Source organism: Malaclemys terrapin, chromosome 14 (genome assembly GCF_027887155.1).
Source record: "Malaclemys terrapin pileata isolate rMalTer1 chromosome 14, rMalTer1.hap1, whole genome shotgun sequence".
Lineage (NCBI taxonomy): Eukaryota > Metazoa > Chordata > Testudines > Emydidae > Malaclemys > Malaclemys terrapin.
This window is the reverse complement of record NC_071518.1, coordinates 30,405,346-30,422,833: the sequence shown is the minus strand read 5'-3', so window position 1 is coordinate 30,422,833 and position 17,488 is coordinate 30,405,346. Positions and strand designations below refer to the sequence as shown.

General features: G+C 40.5%; 1 protein-coding gene across 2 annotated transcripts in view; it reads right to left on the bottom strand.

Annotated features, from left to right (window-relative positions):
• FTO (FTO alpha-ketoglutarate dependent dioxygenase) overlaps window positions 1-17,488 on the bottom strand; it is a 335,307-nt gene that overhangs the window by 174,562 nt on the left and 143,257 nt on the right. The window lies entirely within an intron of this gene.

Genomic DNA, 17,488 nt, shown 5'->3' with positions numbered 1-17,488 from the left:
ATTTTTTTTTCCTGATTCCTGGTTCAATCTATCTGTACTATACCTTTATACAGAGAATTTCTATGGTTAGTGCTACTCTTATTTTTTCCCCTTTTTCTCTTTTCTGTTTCAAGGAAGTAAACAATCAAACAATTTTTCTTCAGTTTCTGAAATGAATTACATACAATTAGAAAGTGTAAATGCAATGAACTTCAGTCAGCCTTCGACCAAGATAAACATTCATCCCCCGAGATCATATTATACTTCAGTTTGTGGCAGTCTTATTCTAATCTATAGCTATGAATACACGACAGTGTTTTCTTCTTCATTGCCATGTTTATTAGTATAACCTTAACCAAGACCTGGTCTACTCTGCCATACAACAAACTCAAATTCCACGCAGTTCCACAGCAGAAAACCCTCAAATCCATGGGAAACTTAAATTACTGATTTTTCAAAATACATTACTCAGTCCCAGCACAGGACCCCAGCTCTTGGAGTCATGTGATTACATCAGATTGTAATCTTTTATTTAAAAAATAAATTCTAGCTCTTATGGCAATAAAGATAAGTTTGAAAACACAAAGCGGAGTGTAACCAAAGCAGTGATATCTGGCTGAGAGAACTTGACACAATAACTTTAAGGAGGTAAACGGACTCATTCAGCTCAAAACCACCTTTGCTTCTCCCTTTCTTCAGTTGCAATGGGAGGACCTCTGGCACTGGTGAGTCTCTGATCAGTGGTATGCGCTCACATTATTATAAGGGACTTTTACACTTTCATGGATGGTAACACACATCACTTGACTTTCAAGATGAATATACCCTTTAACCCCTAAACTTTTACACTTATCTGTGCATAACATGTTTAATGCTGTTTTATAGCAGGGGTTCTCAACCTTTTTCTTTCTGAGGCCCAACCCAACATGCTCTAAAAACCCCATGGCCCACCTGTGCCACAACAACTGGTTTTCTGCATATAAAAGCCATGGACGGCGTTAGGGGGTAGCAAGCAGGGCAACTGCCTGAGGTCCCGTGCCACCGGACCCCCACAAAGCTACGTTGCTCAGACTTTGGCTTCAGCCCTCGGTGGCGGGGCTCACAGCCCCAGGATTCAGCCCCATCCGGTGGGGCTTTGGCTTTCTGCCCTGGGCCTCAGTGAGTCTAACGCTGGCCCTGGTTGGTGGACTCCCTGAAACCTGCTAGGGGGCCCCAGATCCCTGGTTGAGAACTGCTATTTTATAGAATAGTTTTTCTGTATATTTTATTGCAATCAAATTACAGCCATGTCACTTATGTGGCAACACATGTCAGATCTCACAAGAAACTCAGGGATAGTCTAGGTCACTGCTTGGTTCAATACTGGGAAGGTTCTGCAGGAAATGATAATGCAAGTGATCCATTAGTAGCACTCTTCTTTCTGAGTCAGTACCAAACCCATTCTTTTGCACAGGGTTTAGGGCTCTGCAGTGGTGGAGATGCAGTCTTTTGAATGAGACATAGAATCAAAGTCCTCTAAACACTCAGGTCAAATGATGCTTTTAGTAAAAGTAGGGGTGTTAACCCTCATGTCCTGGCCAAATTCCAACTTGGGTAATTACATTCTGCTACCTAAACTACTCTACAATTACATTTTCATTTCACTCTAGGATGCAGCTTTATTGTGGCAATTTAGGAGTAATTTAATTTTTACTGAGAGGGTAAGTATAACACGTCATTTGGAAATATGAAAGTACTACATGCCAAGTTTCGCACTAATACCCCAAGTAACTCCACTGACTTCAACAGGATTGGATGGGGTTTAAGTCAGAGATTAACTGAGAGACTGGCACTATGAGTGTGTTTTAGCGGTGTTTCCATCAATGAAGAAAATGTAGTGATAATCATCAGCAGCACTTCTGCAGCAGCTTTCATTTCAGAGTCTCAAAATGCTTCACATACAGTTAAACCTTACAACGCCTGATGAGATACAAATGATGCTAGCTCTGGGGTGAAACAGCACTATTAAGCAGCATGCACCAACACTACACAGCAGTTTAGCTTATTTTTTATCTAAGACCACTGAAGTCAATCAAGTCACCGGGGGCCTGAGTGCAGGATATAGTATAAGGCGTTTATGTGTTTCTGAATGATACGTTCTATTTGCTCTCACAAGAAAAATTTCCAAATTGTAACAACAAAGCAATAGAGTGAAAGGAAAATGTAAAACACCCCCTTTTTGCAAGAATGTCATACTTGCAAGGTATTTCCTACCTAGACCTTATTTTAGGATTTATTTTTAAGAGAGATTAGAAAGGGATCCAATGCACCCTGACTGAGAAAGGTCAAGGGTTCAAGAAACTCGGTCAAAGATGTTATCAGCTGGGAAAGCCATTTCCTCACATCAACACTGATAAAAATCCATCAAAAACCCAGCCGATACCCCCCCTGTTTTAAAGGGCAGGGACAGCCTTCTGTTGAACATTCCTATAGTTGCACATCCCATCAAAGAAAGGCTGACCCTGTGTCTTCATTCATTTAATCATCTTTAATGACAGATAATTGTCTACTGAGGCCCCTTTTCTCCGATGCTGAGTGAAGCCTTTACATTTCTAAACTGGACTCAACACCGGCTCCGTTTTTTTTCCAAACACTCGGGACTACAGGGCAGGAGAATAAACAAACAGTGCAAGCAATCGTATGGCCTGCCTTATCTCATCCTTCTGTTAGCAGAGGGTTTTGAGGGTGCTAATGTTTACGAATTGTTGAAACTTTCTTTCCTCTGTTTCCTGAACTGATGAAAACATATCCTGGACAACCTCAGCAAAGAGATAACACAAACTGCATCTCACTGGCTTGGGAAGTCACTGGCTCTCTTACTGGGTGAGGTGTCTTTTTATATAGCATTATTAGTGCTTTGTGTTGATCTCCCCTATTTTTACACTAGGGGACACGTATAGGAATGGATAGGGCTTTCCTAGATAATTGCCAAAATGATCTGGCTTTTAAAAAGAAATGGGCTAGATGCTCAGCTGGTGCAAATCAACATGCCTCCATCAACTTCACTAGAACTATGCCAGTTCACACCAGCTGACAATCTTGCCATCTGTGTTACATTAGTGATTGAGTTTAGCGATTACACCTTTTGCCTATCTCCTGGTAAGAAGGCAGAGTTGGAGGTAAAGGTCTGCTGACCTAAAAGGTGGTAGCTACCAAAGCAATTCCCTCATACGTGCACACTAGAATGAGATTTCGATAGTAAAATCCTCCTCCTCCTCCAGTCCCTACTAATAAAATCAAACAACAACAACATGGTATTGGATAAAACTGTGTTATAACCATGCCCTGGCCTTTACCTTAGATAAGCATTCATAATTAGATACATTTCTACCAGTCTTAACATGGCTAAACTCTGGCTTCTTACCAGGGTTATAACAACATACTTAGTACCATCCAAATAGGGTTGCCAACTGTCTAATCACACAAACACCTTTGCCCCGCCCCTTCTCTGAGGCCCTGCCCCGCTCACTCCATCACTCTCTCTCCCCCACCCTCACTCACTTGCACCGCGGTGGCTGGGGCAGGGGGGTTGGAGTGTGGGAGAGGGTGTAGGCTCTGGGCTGTGGCCAAGGGGTTCGGAATATGAGAGAGGGCTCTGGACTGAACCTGGGGCAGAGGATTGGGGGGAAGGGGGCAAGCTCTGGGAGGGATTTAGGTGCTGGAGGGGGCTCAGGGCTGGGGCAGGGGGTTGGGGTGCAGGAGGGACTGCAGGGTGCAGGCTCTGAGAGGGAGTTTGGGTGTGGGAGGGGGCTCAGAGCTGGGTCAGGGGGGTTGGGGTGCTGGAGGGACTGCAGGGTGCAGGCTCTGAGAGGGACTTTGGGTGTGGGAGGGGGCTCAGGGCTGGGGTAGAAGTGCCGGAGTTGGGGAGAGGTATGGGCTCTGGACAGGGGGCGCTTACCTTGAGCGGCTCCTGGTCGGCAGCACAGTGGGACTAAGGTAGGCTCCCTGCCTGCCCTGGCCCTGCGGCACTCCAAGAAGCGGCCGGCACGTCCTTACGGCCCCTTGGTGGGGTGAAGGCAGTGGGTCTCGGCGCGCTCCCCCTGCCTGCAGACATCAACCCCACAACTCCCATTGGCCTCACTTCCCGCCAATGAGAGCTGCAAAGTCAGCACTCGGAGCCCCCTGCCCCGCCCCCAGGGGCTGCAGGGACATGCTGGCCACTTCTGAGAGTGACGCAGGGCCAGGCCAGGCAGGGAGCCTAGCAGCCTAAAATCTCCCGGTTTGGCTTCAGTAGCCTCCGGGAGATAGAGCCTGATTCCAGGGAGGCTCCTGGTAAAACCGGGAGGGTTGACAACCCTACAAAAGAAGCAAGAATATCACAATATGATTGGGCCACTACCATGTTTAATCATGTTACTTGAATGAGTAGATTTCATACTTACATTTTTTTCTTCTAAAGCTACATATTTTTCTTCCTTGACAGACTTACCAGGGAGGTACACATATGTTTAGAAATACTGCATAGCCAGAGACCTGATATTCTGGCAAACGAATGATTCTATCAGTCTGAACTAAAGTGGCACTTGGGACTGTTTGTTTCTTGGTCCCACTTTATTTGGCCAACAAATGCGCTTTTCACCTCTTTGAGTAAAGATTTAATTTACTCATTAGCCTTTTAAATAGATTAGCAGGATAAACTTCTGAGTCCTTACTAATCTCTTCCACTCCAGGGCCGCACTCAACTATCAATAATCCATAACTAACAGAGGAAGAGAAAAATCAGGTATTATTACATGTGTAAGCACAGCCAACTATTTCAGTCCCCTCTGCACGTCTTTCTTGTAATTTTAATTAGTTACAATGCTATTATTCTCTGCAAGAAGGATCCTGATGGTCTGTCAGCTGCAACATGGTAGCTTTTATGGAAAATGAACCTGAAATCTAGATGACATGCTTGTTTAACATGACTTCATTGGTATATAGCAGAGGACTTAGTATCAGTGACTTTTTTTTGTTATTTAAAGAGTATATTAATGCACCCCATTCTCAACAATAGGATGGAATTAGCCAGTATGTTTTAGGTTATCACCAACAATTTGGACATTTTAAACACAACTGACGGCCTTTTGTTTATTAGTCCACCATGCTAGATAGCAAAGTTTCACTCAGCAACTTTTTGTGCTTTGGATGATGTTGAAAAATGGCTCATGTTTGTCAAAGAAAGTGGAAAAAAAAAAGGTGAGGAGGGAAAAAGTGTTGTTTATAGAAGCCAGCTGCTCAGACTTTGGCGCCAGCAGCTCTTCATCCTGCTATTTTACGCCTGCAACCCCCACTGCCCCCATTGGCACAGGTACAACTAAATGTTGACTTCAATGCTTCAGAGAGCACTCAACTGATTCTGTACATGATTAATTGCCAAAGACATGGCTGACCATATGGAACAGAGAAAGCATCAAGTAATTCATACTTCTGTATATGATCATTTGGTCCCTGTTGTTTTAATGTACAGGAAAGAGCTAGTATAGCACAGACCTGGTGTCTTGCCCTTGACAGCCCATTAAGAAATCTCAAAGCACCTAGTTGAAGTTATGCTGTTGGCTTTTCAATAGCAGCCTAATAAAACAGAAGCAAAGCTTTCCAACTAGTCTTAAATCTTTCACATACAGTACATTAACCACTGCTGCTAAAATAACTGGTTTCTTACGATAGGAAATGGGATTTGATTTCTAGCCTCTGCATACTTACTGAAAGCCTTTTTCTGACCTTTGGAGGGTTTACAAAATCATTGTTCGTTTTTCCTGCCATTTTCCAAGCTTCTTGCCATGGTGATCCTAATAGATTTGTTTAAGGTTCAGTACATTTTACTCTTACTAGCTGTTATATGCAACCTGTACAATGAAGGCATACTCAGGGGAGCTGAAAAGAAACAAATTAACTGTTTTCTTTCTAAGAGTTATAGAAATCACTACAATATCTAAAACATCATCTTCCTTCAAAGAGCCTATAAAACAAAACTAAAAATTCCTGAAAGAAAGCAATATACTAACGTATGCTTTCTTTTATCAGACTGGAGACAAATCATCAAATTTCATTTGAGAAGGAAGACCAATTTATTTTAAAACTGTACTATTCTTGGGGATGTCTGACACAGATCTCAATGAAAAGAAAAAGGTGCAGACTTGGAATATCTGTCAGTATTGCTAACAATATATTAGTTTTATCTACCGTTAACATCTTTTCAGACAGTTAAATTCAGTTAAAGAAAAATGTTTAAATAATGTTTTCCTTTCAAGGCTCTTAAATGACAGTGCTAAAAAGTTTAATCCCCATCTGCACAGATCTTTTGGCAGTTTTGACATGTGTTGGCAGGGATGTATTTGTTGGCACCTTCCATGAGAAAATATTTACATGGTTTTTTGTCTGTGGATTTGCTAGATGTCCAAATTATCATCATACTCTAAGGAACCATATGTGAGAAATCCTATTGACTGGATGTTCGTCAGTAGTACTTTCCCAGGCCACTGAATTCATCTAAAAACCCACTTAGTACTCCAAGAGGATATATCAGTAGCTCAGGCCAATATAAAATTCCATAACTATTCTCCTTTTTCTGTTTCCTAGGGAAAACATTGGCACGTTTCAAGCTCAGAAATTCAAGCGGTGGTAGAATACAAAGAAACAGTTGGGAAAAGTTTTTTTTTTTGGGGGGGGGGGGGGAATGGAGATTTGAGCATTTATAACATTAAAAATTTAAATTAAACCATGTGACTGAGTCAAATACTGCATCTGCACTGAAAAAACTACAACTAGATAATGTTATGACAATTGTACCACCTTTGTACTTTTTACATGTTAAAGTAATAAAATCTCATGCTTCAGGATGTGAGGTGATTGCCTCAAAGGTTAAGGAGGATTCACCCTTTCCCTCACATACAGTACTGCACAACTAGCTAACGCCCCGATACAGCAAAGCACTGAAGCACATGCTAAATTTAAACATCTGAATAGTGTCACTGATTTCAGTGGGAGTATCCTCATGCTTAAAGTGAGGCACGTGCTCAAGGGGGAGGGTGTTCTGCATCCCACTGAAGTAATCAGTGCTGACCACAACACCGGTGGAATATTGGACTTGATGGGTGAGTGATTTGATCTGACAAAACCTATATAGAGTAAACAACAGAGGCAGAGATTTTCAAAAGAATCTAAGGGCACTACAAAAGCAGACCTGTGGCACTGCAGTTATGCCACTATAGCACAGATATTTGCTACACCAACAGAAGGGGGGTTTCTGTCACTGTAGTAAATCCACCCCTTCAAGAGGCAGTAGTTAGATGGACAGAAGAATTCTTCCATCGACCTAGTGGTGTCTATGCCAGTGCTTAGGTCACCCTTTGTCTTTCAGGGGAGTGAATGTTTCAGACCCCTGAGCGACGCAGTCAGGTCTACTGAAGTTTTAGATATAGACCAGGCCGAAGGGAATATCTGCATTAGAAAGTTTTACCACTTTAACTATGTCACTATAGCTAAAGTGGTACAACTCACTTAGTGTAGACGCAGTTATCTCAGGTGCTTTATAGCGGTAGAGCTAGTCCCATACAGGAAGGGAAATAACTATACCATATACCTTACCTTTATACCAGTATAAATGCATCCACATGAGGGATTTTGCCAGTATAACTATTTAGGTTAAAAAGAAAATCACACTTCTAACAAAAATAGATGAAGCAGTAACATTTTCAAGTGAAGACCAGGCCTAACAGTTAGGCACCCAATTACCATTTAAATATAATGGGAGTTTGGCGCCTAATTCCTATCAGCCCCTTTGAAAATTTAGCTAAAATTTGTTGTTGTTGACTGTAGAACAGTTTTAAGGCTTACTAATTAGTAAAGACAAAAGAAGCTTTTATCATAGCAGGAAGTGGGTGATATGGTATTTTTAGATACAGAAGGTAAGAGCTAAGAACATTATTCTCAGAAGTATTCAAAAACACCTACAAAAAATAATGACTGATTTATTCTAGGTTACTTTGGCATCTCAAACCTGAATGGATTCTCGGTGATAATGGCTTAGTCTTTTTACCTGGGACATTTCAATCTGGTTAACGGCTTAAACAAGGTCTAGGAAATGGGTGTGAAAAGATCATCTCTTTTTAGGTGTCTTTACTAAACTGTTCAGCAAGCCTCTAAAAGTGAAGTATAACGCATCACACCAAGAGAGAGAGAGTGACTGAACCACTCAAGATGTTGGCTTAGCACCCTTAGATCTATGGGTGAGTGAAAGGTTACCCTTTAGTCAGTTTCTCCCTCAGCACAACCCCCTCTGCCTCCCAAACATCAATAATACAAAGCCTGAAGTTGGCCTACCATGCATAGTGGATTATATGAAGTGTAAAACATTGGGGGTAAAAGCTTTTGAAAGGAAGCGGGAAAAAGAAATCACACTTGCAAGAAGATCCAGATGACAAGCTAGTCTCTAACAAGTGAAACAAGTGAATATGTTTGAAAACATTGTGAATGCAAGAAAAGAGCATGCCTTTTGTTTCCAATCCTACCGTGTGTCTTTAACCCAACTGCTGCCTGCATGGCTGAACATATGTTTTCTGCACAAGAACTGAAGCAGAAAGGGCTCTTTGTTATAATTCACTCCTTTGTATGTATCTCTCTTTTCCCTTTTTGGTCACATCCAAACAGTAGTTACTCTGAGCACTTAAGTTCTGAAGGACTGCCACAGCAGTGTATGCTTCAGTGATAATTTACTATTGCTGAAAACAGTTGAGCTGGATGCACAGTGAGAGTCACTTCACTAACGTGCACTCTGGATAGCCCACACTTTGTGACACCAAATCATGCCTAGCACAACCCATATAGCTAACTTGGCAGCTGCTGAGAACCTTAGTCACCAGCAAGTGGGCTCTCAGTTTTAAGCAAAATGTTTATAAAAACCAACACAATGGTTTTATCTGTTGGAAAATCGCATTAAGGCTCCTGTAACTACACATATTTACAATGTAGAAATTAATAGGACTGGAATTGAGGTGTTATCTACTGGTGCCTATATGAATGATTTCAAAAGAAGGTGAAAGAGAACCATAAGTTTCAAATCCAAAGTTAGTAACAGGTAATTAAACTCAATTGTCTAGCAATATGAGGCTATACAATTATATGAATATGTACTGGGTCAAATCATTGCCACTATAACTCCATTGAGGTCAGTGGAATAATGCTAGGGATAAATGTGGCTTATTCTGTCTGCTGCTATAAATTACATCCAAGCTTCAATATTGATCATTTACCTAATTTTTAATATTTCTAGAAATGGGCCCACACCAAACCCAGACAACTAAACACCCAAACTTTGTGGTGGTCAGAATCCAAACTGGGATCCGGATCCAAATTTTCCTGTTAACTAGTTGCTTTTAACAGGCCAAACGAAAACCCTAGATTCAAACACCCGAAGCTTTATGGGTGTTCAAAATCCAAACCCAGAACTATACCTACATGTGCACATGGGCCTTATGTAATCAGTCAAACCAAACTATCAGCTTCAAACATCCCCAAACTTTGAGAAGGATGGAGATGCAAGAGGGTGTCAAATTCTGGATCCAGTACTGAATTTTGCAGCTGGAACCCATAATTAAATATTTTACTAGAAATCAAATTACTGATTTCCTTGAACACAATGCTTGATGTCTGCTTAAAATGGGAAAGCCTAGAGCAGCACTGAACTTTCTCTCACTTGAGTGAAGTCATCATCTGTTGCAGCTCACCAGTTTCTTGTTTCAGCCATGTCCCTATCCAACACGGGGTCTGTTATAGATATTGGTGGGCAAGTGTTCAGATGCATTTACAATGCTTGTTACTTTTATTGAAACTATTTAAAACACAGAGGGCCATATTAATACTATGAGCATTGTAGAATGCGGAGACTGGTAAGATGCTACTGTCACTACATGGACAAAATCATCTTTGGGTGTGCTTTCTCCAGGATGTATGCTGCAGTGGAATAGCAGAGTAGTGCATATGTAAGATAGCCACACACAGCTGAATCAAGTCTTGGAATAATATGAAGGGGTAATGGATCAAGGAGTTCACAAACATCACAATATAACACACTATGTCCATGAGGAATTCATGGTCATAGTAAGAATGGAACTCAGGCCTTTCTGTTGCAAAAGTACTGGCTCTTACCACGTTAGCTAAAAAGAACATCTGTATTAGCTGCAGTATTACTGCACCCTCAAATAGATCTGCCATTTCCATCCATTAGAGGACAGTGATACATATACACACTAACCAGCAAGTTACAAAGGGCCAAACACAGAGAATTCAATAGAATATCACAGTGCCTGGAAAAGTACAGGAAATGGAAGTAAAACAGCATCACAAGTTGCTTTTATTCTTGTGCAGGGAACATGAAATAATTCAGGCTACTAAAAGGCAAATTAAAACACACAATGCCCTTTGTTAGAGGCTGTCATGATGACAGTAGCTGGGGACTGATAACAGCCTCACTGCACATAAAGAAGTGGGGGCCGTTGTCTGGGTTGTTGGAAAAAGTGTGTGGCCTCTTTTAAGGGCTAGAGAGCCAGAGAGTAACTTGCTGCAGCAGCTTCAAACCAGGGTCAGCATGGGGAAGCTGACTCATCCTTCCCCAGGTGACTGGAAGAGAGGGGGACTATTTAGGTCCATGCTGGTGCAGGAAAGGCCCTTTTTTACCTGAACCAGATGGAGCAGCAAGGAATTAGTTAAATACCAGGTTTTGTCATGAGCTGCTGTGGGCAGTACACTAGTAGCTCCTTTCCTGGGGGGGCTGGGAAGGAATTTTTCCCTCACCACCAGATTGGCCAAGGCAAACCAAGGGGGGTTTTGCCTTCCCCACAGCGGGTTGGAGGCTTAGTTGGGACAAACATGAAACAGGGGTTAGGCTATGATGTCGCAACTCATTATGTTAGCATGGCGTGGTTGTCCCGTGCAGGTGCTCTGTAGGGAAGGGATATGGCGATCTGATAAAATGCATTAGTAAAGGATTTAAAGGAGGGAATCTTTAAAAAAGCAGAAATTGGGAGTTGGAGCTCCTATGACTGGTATGCCAGGAAGCCAACCCCTCCCCCTCTATAGCCTCCCTTAACCCTCATTCGAGCCAGTAGTGGGCTGGCTAGGGACAGGACTGGTAAAGGGAGAGGGCTGACTGTAGCGCCCCCCCCCCCCCCCGCAATTATGCAATTACTTGCACTCTTCAATTACCTACCAGGTACTCCTGGACATTTAGGAATAAAATTGCGGCCACATCCAGTATCTCCTGTCCTCCTTCCGGCATGGCCGGACAATAAACTTCTCTGTACATTGTAGAGAGCAGTGTTGTTGAACACTTGAAAGTTAAAGGACCTGAGTGTTACAAGGGTTTTATACAGCTGTTTCAGTGCAGTTTCATCTTTTACAATTTTTCGATATTATTATTTATACAGTGCTTTATAGTACAGATAAATAGCATGGCCCTGACCTATTACGAGCTTGCAGTCTAATTTTAGACATGATGCACAAGTGAGTTTAACAATAGGAATGATGGGGGAGAGGACAAGAATTACATTAATAAAATAATGCGGTCACTCAAGTAAGTTTTGTGTGCTTATTTTTGCCCCATAGTCATGCTCTTTGCTATGTATGTAATTTAGGAGGGCAGGCTATGGCACATTTTTTACCTTGCGTGGCTCAGTGCATTTTTAGGAACAAGCAGCTGCATTTCTTGTGTACTGATTTATCCAGCCAGGAAACATATAATTCTTACAGCCCTGATGCCTTCTACGGACCGTGATTTCTCATTAGAATTGATAAAAGGATATATGTCCAGCCTGTTATTAAATGTTCCATGCAGTCAGTAAAAATATTTCTTGTTTTTGAAAACAAAAGACTGATAGTAAAAGTGAGTCCAACAGCTACAATACACTTCAGACTCTAACAGAGGCAAGATTTCACTTTGGTTAATATTTCTGACCAAATGTACTTATTTGTCTGCAGCACAAATAGCTAAGTCTAAGACATTTCCAAAACATTGGTGAAAAATTATTTGCAGTTAAAACTGAAAGTGAACTCAAGGCCATATTCTCTATTCCACATACCAAGTTGAACAGAAGGGGAGTATTGATCCTCCACAGTTGTGTGGGCTCCGTTGGAACCCACTCAACTTCATCATCCTGACTGGGAGCTGGAGGTAGTGCATGAGCAGAACAATCAGGTGCACGGGCACCACATCTTCTAACAACAGGGTCAGGTTCCACAGATTCTGGCCCATCTGTTGTCACACACAGACTCCCACAATGCCAGAAGCATGCCAGTCTGCCATGCCATGCCACCCATTACTGGCCCTCTGTCTGCTACATGTCTATAAACACTTTGTGGTTTATAAAAGCTGCAGATGGGAGTTACTGCTGGCAACAGATTATGCTACCCAACTAAGGACCTCCTATAAAGTGGCTGTTCCCTTGATTTCTGCCCCTCAGGCTAGACAAGCTTCCTTGGCAGCACAACTGAGATCTTATGTTGTGGCCATGCAGGCGTGGCTATGTCTCTGGTCAGTTCAATGAGATGCCACTTTTCCTTTCATGGATTCAATTTTTCCACATTCTCAGGGGCTTTACGCACTTTTACTCTCCTCTGCACTCTACTGAGGAAGGGAACAATGGGCCCAAACTACTAACTAGTCCATCTCCTTGGGGAAACTTGTTCTCAGATATTTTCCCCCCTCGAAAGGAAGCTCGTGCTCTCACTGATGCAACAATTAAAACATATCTGGGAGTAATGCAGTAAAACAGTAGCAGGATAAAGCTAAATTGGGTAAGAAAAATGTATCCTTAGTGTCACCTACAGGTAAATTTAAAAATGTTTCAGATTTGAAAATGCGTTTCAGTTCAGCCTTCTGTGTGATCTTGTTGTATTCTCTTTCCATAAATGTTCAAGGGCTCCCAGATGAATTATTGAAAAAAAGTTAATTTTAAAATTGAATATTAAAGAATTTCAAATTTGTACTTTAATTTTTCAAACTCAGAATTTGCAACAGTTTGTTTAGCTACATAAATCATCCAATCAGGAAACATAATCATGTGACCTGTAAAACCAACCAATGCAGCAAAAATATGGGTGTTCACAATGAACTGGTGGTGAATTATCTGCAGACAAGAGTTAATTGCTTAAGATTTTGACAAGTCATTTGGAATAATAAACAAGAGATTTCCATGATCTCATAAACAAAACAAATAAAAATAAACAAATAAAATTTGTTCAAACAATTACTCACTGTTATTCACTCAGCTGTAATGTCACCATTCATCAGTGTGGACTTGTATATGAGCAACAAATAAAATACAAGGCCCAATGCTTAGTTGCAGATACTCTGCACTGAACATAGGATCTGAGGGAGGCAGGAATAAATGTGGTTGAGCGCGACTTTTATGTTTTTCTGATACTGGAAGCTGCTGAAGGCTGGTTTAATCCTTGGCACAAGTTAAAGCAGCTTCAGGGCTGCATTAAATGACACTGACTGGGGTCCTCTATAACAGAGAGAGCTACAGCCTGCTAGGGATATTCCATAATGGAGGAGTCCTCAGCTACCCAATGAGGAAAGCTTCATGGTTCTTTTGCACTGCTAAAGCAATGCAAAGGAGCTTTATCCGGGCCAGGATCTGTACCTCAGTGTTCTTTCAACAGTGACATACTGTCTAAAACTCAATTACAATATTATATCCCATCCACTCCACACTCCATTTTAACAAGTATTTATCCACAACAGTCAAAATCTGAGTTTAGGGTATTAAAAAAACTGAGTTCACACAGGATATACACTACAATAACAATAACCCATGCTATTAAGATGCTGTGTAAAAATCTAAAAAACCCATAGCCATTTTGCCAATAACTTGGTCATCTGCATATTTTATTTTAAGCCTTTTTAAATTTTGCATATAGTATTTTAATGGCAGATTTTTAATTATGAACTTTCCAATTATTTCAGGGATAAATCTAAAATCGCATGGGAAGAAGCAAGTTAAAACATTTTTAAAAGGAAATGTATTATCTTTTTAGAACATACAATTGCTTTTTCACATTTACCACTGATTCTGCTGTTAAGAGGAAGGCACATTTCTAAATGCTTGTGGGTTAGTAGCAACAGAGGGTCCTGTGGCACCTTTGAGACTAACAGAAGTATTGGGAGCATAAGCTTTCGTGGGTAAGAACTTCACTTCTTCAGATGCAAGTTGTGGGTTAGTATTAATTTCTGTGGTTTAAAATGACATACATTTAATTTTTCTGTTACATTTTAAAGGAATGTTTCTTAATAGATAACACTAATATTGGAATATGTTTCTAAGTGCTTAAAATCTTCTTTCAAGGTCAGCAGATGCCATCCTATTTACATTTTTATGGCTATTCAATCCAACAACTTTTCTTGAGCCCAGATGTCCGCAGATCTAGTTGGTTGAACTATTATATAATACTAGTGAAACAGAAACAACAATTTACATATCAGTTCTAAGGGCTGGTCTACACTTAGTCCGGACTTCGGACTAAGGTACGCAAATTCAGCTACGTTAATAACGTAGCTGAATTCGAAGTACCTTACTCCGGACTTACCGCGGTCCAGACGCGGCCGGAAGTCTCCCCCCGTCGACGCCGTGTACTCCTCTCGGCGAGCTGGAGTACCGGCGTCGATTGTGAGCACTTCCGGGATCGATCCGGGATCGATTTATCGCGTCTTAACCAGACGCGATAAATCGATCCCAGAACATCGATGGCGTGCCTCCGGACCAGCCGGTAAGTGAAGACTAGCTAAGAAGCTTAAAAGCCAAAACACTTAATGTAAACTTGTCTGCATCTGTATCCTAATAATATAGCAATTACACTTAGAAAAAAATGTTTCAAAATCCATTTTGGAAAATAGGCTATTGTCATGAATGTAGCTTTTAAAACACAAGAACTGAATGTTATGAATTGAACTTCGTGTTGGACAGCTTTCACCTCAGAGAGCTCTACCTGTGTTCCTTTAAACAGCAGGTTGGTAAACAAAAACCAATTTTCTATCCTGATTAATACAATTCAAAACCCACAAAGTACTATTGCTCTTAGCATGAATTCCTACTAAACGACAACTTGCAGTATTCGGAATAGTGTTCTGCTTTGATAAGCATGTATTATTGGCTCATCTTCTAGAGACAATGGTCTCCCTTTGCCTTGTTCAGTGTTTATAAATTCAGTACACACAGAGAAACTCTAGCATAAAGTCTTTTTGTATAAAATATAGTGGGTCAGATACTTAGCTGGGAGATGCAATGATTTACACCAGCCCAGGATCTGAGTTAGTGTGTCTGATTGAAACAGACCTGAAATAAGTTAAACTTAAGGTCCAAGATTTTCTAAAACAGTCCAGGCTCCGATGTCCATATTTAAGCTCCTAAATTAGTGGTCTGATTTTCAAAAGCGCTGAGCTCTTATTTAGGAGCCTAACTTTAGGCTGCTGTTTTTAAAATCTTGGTCTGAGTCTATATGCCTAAATGTACATAGGATAAAATTAGAGATGGACATGAGTCACAGTTTGGATTTAGAACTGGATATGAAATTTCCCAGAGTTTTGGGGTATTTGTATCCTAGGTTCAGGCCCAATCCTGGATAAACAAAAGCAAAAGAAGCCAACAGTAATGATTTATCTCCCAAACTGAGTCTACCACTGGCTTTTTCATTAGTTTCAGTAACAAGGTGACTTTCATGTTTAAGGAATGCATTTACTGTTGGTTGAAAGGTACTTTTTCTCGTACGTCACCCAGGAAAGCAACATAAACACATTATTGCATTCTCCCAAATACATTTTAAAATATATATATTTTGTTCATCTTTAACAAAAATTATAGTACAGTAATATTACATAAAATACCAAGTGCTGATGTACTGTATTTCTATTTCTTAGCTGCAGTTTTCAAGTAAAAACTTTTACAATGATTTGTAATTATATGTCACTAAAGTAACAGGTGTTATCGGGTAAACTGGCATGTAAAAGTTTTTGGAGAAAAAGCCAACTCTAAGTTAACTGTTAAGAACATACTAAACAGTGAACGGGAGAAAGCATTTGTTTAAAAAGTGAATCTGTAAGGTCAGTAAAAAGTATCACAGGTCAAAAGAGCAAAACGGCACAAAAAATTTCTGTCCATTGACAAATGAATAAACTGGCTTGCAGTTGGATGCACAAGGCTAATGCTAAACAACTGTGATATGGAGACAAAAATATGCTCTCTTTGCAACGCTTTTACAATAAGCCTTGTGAACACCCTTACCTCGCATCCCCCGTGTGTACTACTTCAGTACGCATTAATGAAAAACAAAGGGGCCCATTTACATTGTAACTATGCAATGGGGTTAAGCATGTGACCTCAAAGTATGGTGCTTTTGTGTTCAGTGGAAAGGGTCTTGACAATATAAACAAGAGTTACTGCTGTTACAGAAAGGGAAGACAATTAACAACAATCTAGGATGCTTGTTGTACAGCTGTTCAAGTTTCAGCTCCATATGACCTCTGAAAATGGTGCATGTTGTACTTCAACAACTTGAGACATTTTAGTGTTGTTTATTGAAACACTCTTTTATAAAACTAAGTGTTTATGAAAAAAATAGATTTTACACTGGAAAAGTCATGCAATTAAAACTGAATATTATTTCCAGAATATGCTAATATACACAGCATAATAGGATATTATGGTCTACGCATCTTTTTGTCAGCCTATGTAATATTTATAAGTACATAAGGCTAAGGAAAATGAAACCTTTAAGTGTACTGTTTAAAAAGGATGGAAGAAACAGTGTTTCATAAACAGTGTATTTCAAAGGCAGAAAAGGAAACAAATAATGGCCCAAATCCTGCAATTAAATCAGCATGGGCAGACCTTTGTACCATGCAGAGTCCCAATGACTTCCCCGAAACTCTGTGTTGGAATAAGGGTACCATTGAGTGGATCCAATTGCGGGATTGCAGCCATACTTCTTTTTAAGATGAATTTCAGTAGGCAACAATACCAAATATAATTAAGAAAAACCTTTTCTCTCAGGAAGCTGTAGTTATGGTTAGTTATTTTCTTTATATGTTCCTGAAAATATTCTAATAATTGGAGGGTGCAAACACTAATAAATAACATAAAATTACTGAATGTATGCAATACTTTTTTCTCTTTTTTACCAGTTGATAGAATTATTTCTTATAGCAGAAGCCTGAAAAAATAAGGTAAGAGAAACAAAACTTCTAAGAAAAGAACAGAGATGTTGGCTAAGTTTCTCAAAACCACAATTTCCCTGCCTTTTTGATCTTCCTACAGTCAGCATAAGCCACTGAAACTCCTCCACAAATGAAAGGCATTCATGGGAAGCCATCAGAAAGCATTGGTCTTCCTCTGGGACACAGGACAATAAAAGAAAAGTTTGTGTCCGGCACGTGGGCCTACCACTGGGCTTAAATGAACAAACCGTTGCAATATCCTTTGGCTTTGTGAAAGTGATA